Here is a 10607-nt window from a genome sequence, read left to right as displayed (position 1 = left end):
ACACAATGACTATTTTCTCTTCTGTCATAGGAAGTTGTACCTTTGCTGCCTCTTTCCCCCAATGATAGGCATATCCCCGAAAGAATTCATTGGAATTTTGCTTGATGTTGTTCAAAGAATATCGATCAGATACCATCTCTATATTATAAGCAAATCTATCACAAAAATTCCTAGCTAAAGTACTCCATTCGGTCCACTTCTTTAGTTTTTGTGAAGAAAATTATTCTAATGCTTCCCTACTCAGGCTTCGGCTGAAGAGCCTCATCAACAATGCTTTGTTTCTACCAACACCTAACATTTGGTTACAACATCCTCTCAAGTGGGAAATAGGTTTCCAGTACCATTGAATGGTTCAAAATTAGGAACTTTAAATCCTTCAAGCAAGTTAAAATCAGGGTAAATGCAAAGGTCATCGTAACTGAACCTCGTTGTATTAGGCGAACCTTGTGTTTTCTTCATCCTGGCAATTTCTTCCTTTATCAGCAATAGCTCCCTAGCAGGTCTGTCTTCAGGCACCTTACACTCCTTTTCCATCTTCTCATAGTGGTTAATTTATTGATTCTAGGGGAATGTATGGTAATATATAGGTATTACGGTGGCATGGATGACGGCGGGAGGCATATTTTGGGTTATCAGAGTATTTAATGTCGTATGAGCAAAATTTTGGTTTGTGGGAACTGGATTTTGGGGAGAGTTGGCATTAGGACTGAAAGCACGGCGAGTATTTAGGGAAGTAAAGGCATTTATGAAGGTATTTTGGTAATTTAGAGTGAAGCTTTGAGGGTGGTAAGCGTTTGGATTATTTTCTCGGTTGGTATTGTAGGTGGGAGGAATATGGATTTGGTATGACGAATTAATGGGATAAGCCAGGGTCTAGGCATATAAGCTGAGGGTATGTCATTTGGTTGGTTTTCATTGTTAGGAAAGCTAAGAGGGGTGGGGGGGAATCGGAGTGGTAGTGCATGGTTATCCAAGACTAGTGTATTAGTAGAAATGGCCAGATTATCCATGTCTTTTGCTCAGTGTACTTCTTCTTAAAGCTCCTCCATTCTCCTAGTTAGTTCAGCAATCATCTCACTTTGTGCTGTTATCACACCGTCCCTAACAGTAATTTTGGTAAGAGCATTATTATCGCTACTACTAGTCATTCTTTCTTCTTCAGCTAGGCGATAGCCAAGGGAGGAATGTTTATTTGTTTTAGATCTAGTGAAGTATTGGTGTTTAGCTAGCTTTTTGTTAATGCAAATCAATTTCTACTTACTTGGTTACCTTATAAAGTAAAAACAACTCCAAAGGCAAATATGTTAGATCCTGTTGGTTGTAATAATGCAAGATGTCCGACATAAAGTTGCTTTCGTCTTAGGTAAATTGATCCACGAGTGATTATTGAAAAGAATTAACTGGCATACTTTGTCTGTTAATTTTGGATAAGTAGATCTTTAATAGGAAGTTTGTCAGGTCTAAAATTTTTGGGCGTCTCTGTCAGCTAACTCGACAAAATAAGAGATAGGGTTTCAAAGGATAGAGCCCAGGTCGAAAGACTTTCTACGTATCTCACAAAGGAGAAATCAAGTCATACGTAGTTTAAATAGGCAAGAATTCTTGAGTCCATGACCGATTTTCCTGACAAAATATGAATTCGTTTAAAAAGAAAGTTAGTGAAGATTGGTTGAGGACTTTTTTCGGGAGACTTGAGACCTAGAATGTTTTGGACAGACTTTGGATAGTAAGCGTATATTTTGACCTAGAGGGTTTCTAAAACTTTGTCGAAGATTAGATCAATTTACCTTTGATACAAACAATGCAAACAAACAAATAATGCGGTTATATAAAATAGTTATATCACACAACAATAAGCTAATAAACACATCTTAGTTAGGTGACCCTTTTGAGCCAAGAGTTGGCCTAGCGAGTTTGAAAGAGGTATATGTTATGTAAAACCAATCCATTATCCCTCAAAATCTCCATTTAAAAAGGGCATAAAAGCCTACAAAGTTGCGGAAAAAGGGATACAATCTTTGAAAAAGAGAAAATAATATGAGAAAAAGAACAAGGTCCCACGCAGGGGATAAAAGATGAAAACACTAGAGTCTAGATGTTCCCTCGTTCTCCTTCACCCTCTTAGATTTGTTCACCTCATGCCATATATGATATCTAGGGTGCCCGATATATGTCATAACAATCTCTTTGTCTTCTGAACTCATGTGGGTCCACTAAAAATTAAGGTAGTCAGCGGAATTGATAACCATTTTGAATCTTCTGTACGGTATCGATTGAGTCATTCCTACAAAGTAAGCCTTCCCTTACCCAAAGAATAATGGATTGGATTAAACAAATATATATTTCTTCAACACATAAATATGATTCGTCTGTAATTGGCTCATGGACAATAGACGCAGGGCAAGTTTTCTAATGGGCCCAATACCCCCTCGGGTATTGGGTTGTCCTAGGCTCATGGCTAAAAGAGGGTTTTGGTTTCGTTCTATTCTGGGTGTCTAGAGTGGATTTGGACCAAGTTCCTAAGTGGACAACTTGGGTTTGAAAATAAAAATAGCCATCGGAAACCTAACGTACCGATAAACTGTGGTATTTCTAATATTTTATTTGAAATTGATAAATAAAGGTCACGACAACCACGAAACCCCAAACAGTTATACATTTCGAATAAGAAGTATGTCATGAAATGCAACAACTGAAATTTTGCGAAAATTTAAACATATAAGAAAATAAATAGTTTAAATATTACAAACTCAAATAGTTAGTCAAAGAAGTTAGTACACATATTTGGTTAGAACCTAGTTAATTCTCCAGCAAAGTCGTAATCTATTTTATCCCTTTTCGGACTTCATCTAAAAGAAAATGATTTTGACCCTTTTTAAATGAGTTCAAAAATTCTAGAAAATTTTAAAATAATTTTAAAAAAAAATATAGAGTCGATACTTGATTTTTATAGAAAATATCAAGAAAACTTAAGGAAATTTCAAAGATTTAAAAACAAAAACAAACCTTTGAAATGAGAGAAACCGAGTAAGGGTTCAGTTAATGCCCTAAAAAGGTTTTTAAGGCACTTAGGAGCGTCCAAAAAAATTATTCACCAAAAGATCATTTTTGACTAACTTAAAGGGGTGGCTAGCTTCACGAAAATGTCAATTCGGTATAAAAATATTAAGCTTGATCGAGAAATTTTGAAAAATAAATTTATTCGTTCAAGTCCAAATAGTGTATTTTTAACAAAAAGGAATTAGCTTTGAAAGAAAAATTTCATTTTTTAGGAATATAATTTTAAGGCAAATTAATTTCTTTTAAAGGAAAAGGTCATATTTTATAGAAAGATCTATTTTGATGGTCCATGTTAATTGAATTCTTGATTTTTGATAATAATAGATTTTAAGAAGAAATACTAAACCAAAATAAACAAGGAATGTTCGATCATGGGAAAATTTATTTTTTCGAAGAAACCAATTAAAGAAAATTTATTTCTTTTTATGTTTTAGGAAAGTCTATTTAGCTTAAATGAGATTAATTAATACATGAACAAAAAAGAGAATCATCTTAATTCTAAAAGCTTGTTTTTAAGAAGATTAACATAAAATATATTTTTTATTCTTTATTCATTTATTTAAAAGGATAAAGTGGGTAGAAAAATTCAAATAAGTAACAAGAAGAAAATGAAGATAAAAAAAAATAACAGCATCTGCGGAGGATTTATCTAGATTAATTAATTAAAGTGTACAAATAAATATAAATAAATAAGTTAAAATGGAAACTAAAGAGAGGAGTTAAGATTGGCCCCTTTGGCCCATTAAGGGACTATTCAGATATTTGGCCTAAATCCACGAATTTTCAGTTCATTTTTTCATGTAGATCAGTTGTATACTGCAATCCTTTTCCCTTGCATTTTTTCTATATATCCGGTGTTTATATGACCGTATTTTAGTCATGTATACACAACTTTAGTCCTCTAATGATATAATAGCTTCCCCTTCTTCATTGTTGTTAAATACCCATGTATATCTAATGTTATTTGTGTATACAGCCTTATTTCTTGCTTTCAATCCATTTTTGGGGATTTTGGCATGGAGTTTGACTCGACGGATATGCAAGAGGAAGACTGTTTGTACTCATCGGGGTGTCACATGCATAAACAAGGAGTAAACGATTAGCTCAATCTAAAGAGTTCTAGTATACAATATTTAGAAAAGCACAAAGATCAAGTTTTCACTAATCAATGTTATTCAAAAGGAAAGAAACTAGATCCTCGAGACTACCAAATTATACCAATATTCCATTTTTTATATAAAGGATATGCAAGGAATGTGGCTAACTATATGCGACTAGAATAGTAAAACATGGAATGTTTCAATTCTAAGATTGCATTGAAACGGGAAAAAGATACATCAATTCATGCCAAATAGGTAATAAAGTACAGATAAAATCTCCTTTCTTATTGATTCAAATTCAATGACCGCAACCCTTCAATATAGATTACTTGAGACTACGAGATAAGAAGATAGGTATTTAGGGAGATTTATTACCGCTACTTGAACTCAAATATTACCATTCATATGTGATCATATAAAAAGCAATAAACCATATCCTCAATCATGGAGACTTAATTTTTAGATGATCAATTTTAAACTAACACATATGCAAAAAAAATGATCTACACGATTCTTCTTGTTCGGATCGGAATTAGAATGTAAACTTATTTCAACCAAATCAAGTTTCAATAAATAAATAAAGCCACAAAGAGAAGATTTGTACATGTTGAAATCTTTTCAAGATGCCTCTTTTGGCATTATGAACAAAAAAATTCCGAAATTCAATCGATTTCTAAGCAAAACAAATGGATTAGATAGGAAATGAATAAGCAAAATTAGCCATGTAATCACACCCATGCAGGAATGCGAAAGGTCAGATTTTAGAGGTGAAATAAGAGTTGTTGTTGAGCTCTACTTTATCTCTTAACAATGGTCTTTTAATCGAGAAAACAACAGGATAATTCCAATGACCTTATCTTTCCTGAATCCTCTTTGGTGTTATGAAACCTGAGGATCTGCTTGAAGAGCATCTGTGTGCTAAGCCATTGAAATCTTCTAAAACTAAATAAGCACGCTGAAATAGTAAGCACCTATGTTCCGACGAACACCAAATGAATCTATCGTTCCACAATAAGCACTTCAGTCGACAATAATTTCCTTCTTATTGTCTTCAAGAAGATAGAGTTGCTAAAACTTTCATTGAAATAATTCATAGACTCGTAATTTACCAACTGATTCTCAGTCCTTATTACTATTACAATATTTGATTTTCAAGTCCACCAAAGGATTCAGACAGGGTGATTCATTATCTCCTACTGTTTTCATCCTGCAGCTGAAACTCTCACTAGAGCCTTGAACCACCTTCATCAAAACGAGAACTTCATTGGTTTCTCAATGCAGAAAAATGCCCTCAAATTAATCATTTGGGTTATGTTGATGGTTTAGTTTTATCCACCTCTGGAGACAAAATATCAGTAAAGCTTATCATGCAGTGAATTAATAGGTATTGAAAAGCTTAGGGAATAGGAGATCAACCAGGGAAAAAGCTTTTCTTTCTTATCATACACAAAATCATAATAGAAGAATTAGAAGGTAAGCATATTACACATACACTATTTTTTCACTTATCTTGGACGTCCAATATATATTTGTTGGGAACTAATATGCTATTTTGCAGACATCTTCATCAAATTTTAAATTCAAGGTCATGATCATTACAAATTATTGTGATTTTAAATTGTGATTTTAACCGTGAATCCCCAAGAATCTTGATTTTATACCATGTTTACATAAAATTATCGTTGTTATTAAACCCCACATGTTTTAGGTTATTCACTGATTTTATTCATAATTAGTAATATTAATGTTGAAATCATGCTATTACTACAAGCTTTGAACTATTCCCATGCTTAGTTTAAACTATGAATATAAAGTGTTTGATGAAATACCTATAAGGATGAATTTTGAATAAATGCTTTCGTATTATGTCCTCAAAGTTTTAGTACTATTTTGCTATTATTGCTATCGAATCCTAGGGTTATGAATACCCAAAAACTTAGTTGTTTACTTAGCCTCAGTAACTTCAGATTAGTTTCAGCCATGTTATGAGCAATATCATTTTAGTCAGTTATCATGATCAGTTAAACTTAGAACAATTCAGTATTCCGAGTCAGTTTAGTTGGGAGTAGAATTTAGCACCAAGCGAGTACCGGGATGACGACTTCCCCGTCAGTTAGGCAGAGTCATTAATAGCAATCTCTGTACTACAAACTACGTAGCCAGCGTAGGATTTGAGGAGTCACCCGTCAGTTCAGGCTTGACTACCTCCCAGGGGTCACCCGTCAGTTTAGGCTTGACACCCTTAGTCCTTCGGGACAATACATCAGTGAATCCACACAGCCAGTGTTAGTACCCGTGGCACAGTACTGCCACCCTTCCAACTGGGATCACAGGTTGAAATCCAAATTGCTGATTAGGGCATGTTAGTTAGATGATAGCTCCCACAGTCTCAGTTCAGTAATCAGATTAGTAATTCAGTTTCAGTTTTTCTTGACCATAGCATACAAATATCAGTTATTCATGTATCAGTACTCAGTATTTCAGTTTACAAATTATATTCAGAACATGTTTTATGCTTGGTCATACATTCTCAGTATTTACAGATTTCATACATTCTATTTAGTACTTCATGCTATTTATTCAGTCAGTTATTACTCTTGTACATAAAACCATGCATATCAGCCTACCTTATTTAGCATAACAGTGCATTCAAAGTACTGATCACATACTCATTTCTTGCGCTGTGATGTATCATATCATAGGTTCAGACGCTCAGTTCCCAGATCGCGCATAGACTCTCCAGATTATCAGACGTAGTAGTGGTGAGTCCTCATATTTTGAGGACATGGTTTATTTATCTCAGTTATTTCATCAGTTTCAGTATTTTTTCATTCAGTCAGAGTTAGTTGGGGATTTGTTTCATCAACTCCAGAGTTAGTCAATAGAGGTTTTTCAGACTAATACAGACAGTCAATTAGTTTTGTTATTATTTTATTAGTTTCAGACAGTTGTTTCCATATTCATTATCCAGTATTGATTTCAGTTGCTAAAACCTTATGGCTTATCAGTTGTTCTCCCGCATATGTTATTATATTATTCAGTGCTCACAGCAGGTATCAGCTCATGGGTTAGCTTGTGGTCCTGCGGGACTGTAAGCATCATGTGACTCCCAGGGTGTTCTCTCGGGGCGTTACAAGAGAGCACACTTTGGGGGTCAAGAGCACACTTCTGCAGCACACTTTTTTTGGGGTCAAGAGCACACTTCTGCTGTGACCTTATACATCTTTACAGTTCTCATGCCTCCCAAAAATCTCCCTCAAAGAAATATAAATACACTACATTTCTCAAACTTTTTTTGGGGTCAAGCAGCTGGAAAAGACAACTATCAGCAGTGTGCCCAGATAAAATATGATATCCTAAAAAAGAATGAGGACTGGACTTCAAGACTTTATAAGACATTATTTACAACTCTTTCTTAACAAAGCAGTGATAGGGGCTCAAATACAAAATTTTAGATGACATATTTTCTTAAAGGCCAAGTGCTATCAAAGAAACAGTTGAATCTCTGAAGTGAAAACTAACAAAGATGGTAGAAGTGGGAAGGTCCATCTCTTTATCAGAAATCAAGGGGAAAACCACTAGCACTTTTATGTTTCGGTGGGATAATTGGAGCCTACAAAGTTATTTTATGACCTCACCACTCTATAACAAAATCCTAACCTCACCACTCTATAACAAAATCCTAACAATATTTAGTCTAAAAGATGGAATTTGGACAGAAAATACCTCAAATCTTTTCTACAACATTTCGAACCTAATCAATGGGGTTCATGTTGGTAACATGAACATGAGGACAAGGCTATATGGAATGTCAATTCCAATATTTGGAATATCTATATTTGAATTAACATAATTCCTTTTGGCTGTTTTGTAGGGATCCAGAGGATGAGATCATAGATCATGTCTTCAACAACGATAGAATTTCTAAGAAGATCCGAAACAAAATGTCTAGTCCTATGGATATTACCTTATTGGTCATATCTGTACTTGGAAATTTATGGCAATGGTGGAAGACTACTCCAAACAATCATACATACCACTTCCTACTACATGAGTAGAGGAACATCTCTATTAGCAGAATATGTCACCAAACTTTATATCAAGTCAAGAGTCATCGTAGGGAGAGATTCAACAAAATGGACGAAAGCTGGAACTGGAATAAAGTTTGCTATATTTATCATAATTAGAAGATAACCATAAGCAACCTTATTGACTTATTGTTACATGCATCATAGATCAAATACAAATGCTTAGCTACTTTGTTGACAAGACAAAGTTGCGGCTGAATGAATTTTCATGGATAAAAACTTTGATGCTAGTGACATATCAATAGTGACCTTGATACGGAGCTGGAACTACTAACTAGGATGGAGGGGCTGATTGTGGATATGATGCCGATATGATTATGGCATTTGCCTGCGTACCTAACCTAATTTTGCACTAACATTTTAGTGAAACCCAAGCTACTCTATTTTGTATTAACTGATATTGTAATCAAGACTTCAATTTAAATGTTGAACTCAATTTAATGGTTGTTAGTCATATGATTTTATGAACAATCAACATATTTTGGATGTTGAGGAACGCTAATGAAGCCATGAACATCAAGTTACTTCTGTCACCATTGCCCATTGTCTTAGGAAAATAAATGAGGTTACTGATGTTTTGGCACAGTATAACACTGCTATCCATCAACTAAAATTTTTCTAGACGAAGAATGCAATTCCCAAAGTAGCAAGTGACCCCTTAAGAATGAATAAATGCAACTTCTGCCTTTTCTCAGAAGAAGAGTTAAGAAACTCTCAACAACATATACAGTACCTAGTGAAATCCCACAAGTGAGGTTTGGGGAGGGTAGAGCGTACGCAGGTCTTACCACTACCTCGTGGAAGTAGAGAGGCTATTTCCAAAAGACCTCGGCTCATATGTAGCAAAGTTAAGAAACTCTCCACTTAGGTTTTTGTCCTGAATTACTCTTACAATCTATCACAATTGTTATAGAACTTATTTTCCTAACTAATGTTTTTCAATGTACTTAGTACATAAATTGTTAACTAAGGTAATTGGCTCACACAGTTAACAGAATGTACTTAGGTGATATTTCGTCTGGTAATTGGCTCACACAGTTAACAGAATGTACTTAGGTGATATTTCGTCTGGTTTTTATTAAGTAATGTCTATACTCCATTTTTATAACCTTTGTTTGCATTTATAAAGCCAAGTAGGGGTCATGTCAAATTCCTAAATGATGCAAGAATGAAATCTTGAGTAGTTGGATATTGGTTTTAAAAAACATTAAATCCAAACTCATGATAGAACAAACTAATTTGTTTATGTCAGGGAGCGTTGGAGTAATTGGTAAAGTTGTTGTCATGTGACCAGGAGGTCACGGGTTCAAGCTTTGGAAATAGCCTCTAGCAGAAATACAAGGTAATGCTGCATATAATATGTTGTTTTGGGTACACAAGCTACATGTTAGTACAATACACTTCAACTTTTGTTCAAGATAGTTTCAAGAACACCACTGAAGATTAACACCTTAACCGCAATATCAAAATTAATTATCAAAGAAGTGTGTTTCTTTAAAAGAAAAAAAATAAAGTAGAAATTGAACCAAGTCCTTCGATTTCACGGAGTATCCTTAAGAAATTAATTCCCCTCAAGTACCCGAGGTTGCAGAATTTTTCCTCCCAGGATAAAACAGCTCACAATCTAAATGTAGCGATACCTCAAACCTTCAGATTCTTTGAACACACTCAACGACTGATGATTATAAAGAGTTTTTGGAAGTAGAAGAGTGTTTTTCAATACTGAAAATTTCGTACATACTTGGGGAAAAAGTTCAGGTATTTATAGCCATCAAGTGCAACTTCGGAAAGAAAACAATGGTTCATGGAAAGGTGTATCACTTCAGAACAGTCATGTCCATCCATTCCAAAATAGTGTGTCTTTTTTGAATAATCATATATGACAGAACAGTCACTCCTTTTCTAAAATAGTGTGTCATTTCCCTTTAAGGGTTGCGTCCTTTTCGAGGTACGTGTCTACATGCATGTTCATGAAGAAAATATTTTTCGTTGGATTTTTGGATTAAAAAATTTCACTTGTTTTCCAAGTTTCAAATAAACTTTGTCTAAAAAATTAATCTCATCGATCAATCATTTGAGAAATCCAAATCCAAATCTGAAGTTGAAGCCAAAGCCGAGTGGAGCGAGCGATGACAATGACGATTTCAAAATAGGGTATCTTTTCTAAATAGTCATATCCAACAGAACAGTCACCCCTTTTTCAAAATAGTATGTCATTTCCCTCGAAGGGTTGCGTCCCTTTCGAAGTGTGTTTCTGCATGCATGTTCATGGAGAAAATATTTTTCGTTGGATTTTTAGATTAAAAAATTTCACTTTTTTTTCCAAGTTTTAAATAAACTTTGTCTAACATATCAATCT

General features: G+C 34.4%; 1 long non-coding RNA gene across 1 annotated transcript; it reads left to right on the top strand.

Moving 5' to 3' along the window:
* The first annotated feature begins 4933 nt into the window (after positions 1–4933).
* LOC124889402 lies at positions 4934–7117 on the top strand. Its single transcript, XR_007048359.1, has 2 exons — positions 4934–5633; positions 6863–7117. It is a non-coding gene; the product is annotated as an uncharacterized LOC124889402 (long non-coding RNA).
* Positions 7118–10607: the final 3490 nt, after the last annotated feature.

This window comes from Capsicum annuum, chromosome 12, assembly GCF_002878395.1.
Source record: "Capsicum annuum cultivar UCD-10X-F1 chromosome 12, UCD10Xv1.1, whole genome shotgun sequence".
NCBI lineage: Eukaryota > Viridiplantae > Streptophyta > Magnoliopsida > Solanales > Solanaceae > Capsicum > Capsicum annuum.
This window is presented reverse-complemented; position numbering and strand designations above follow the sequence as displayed.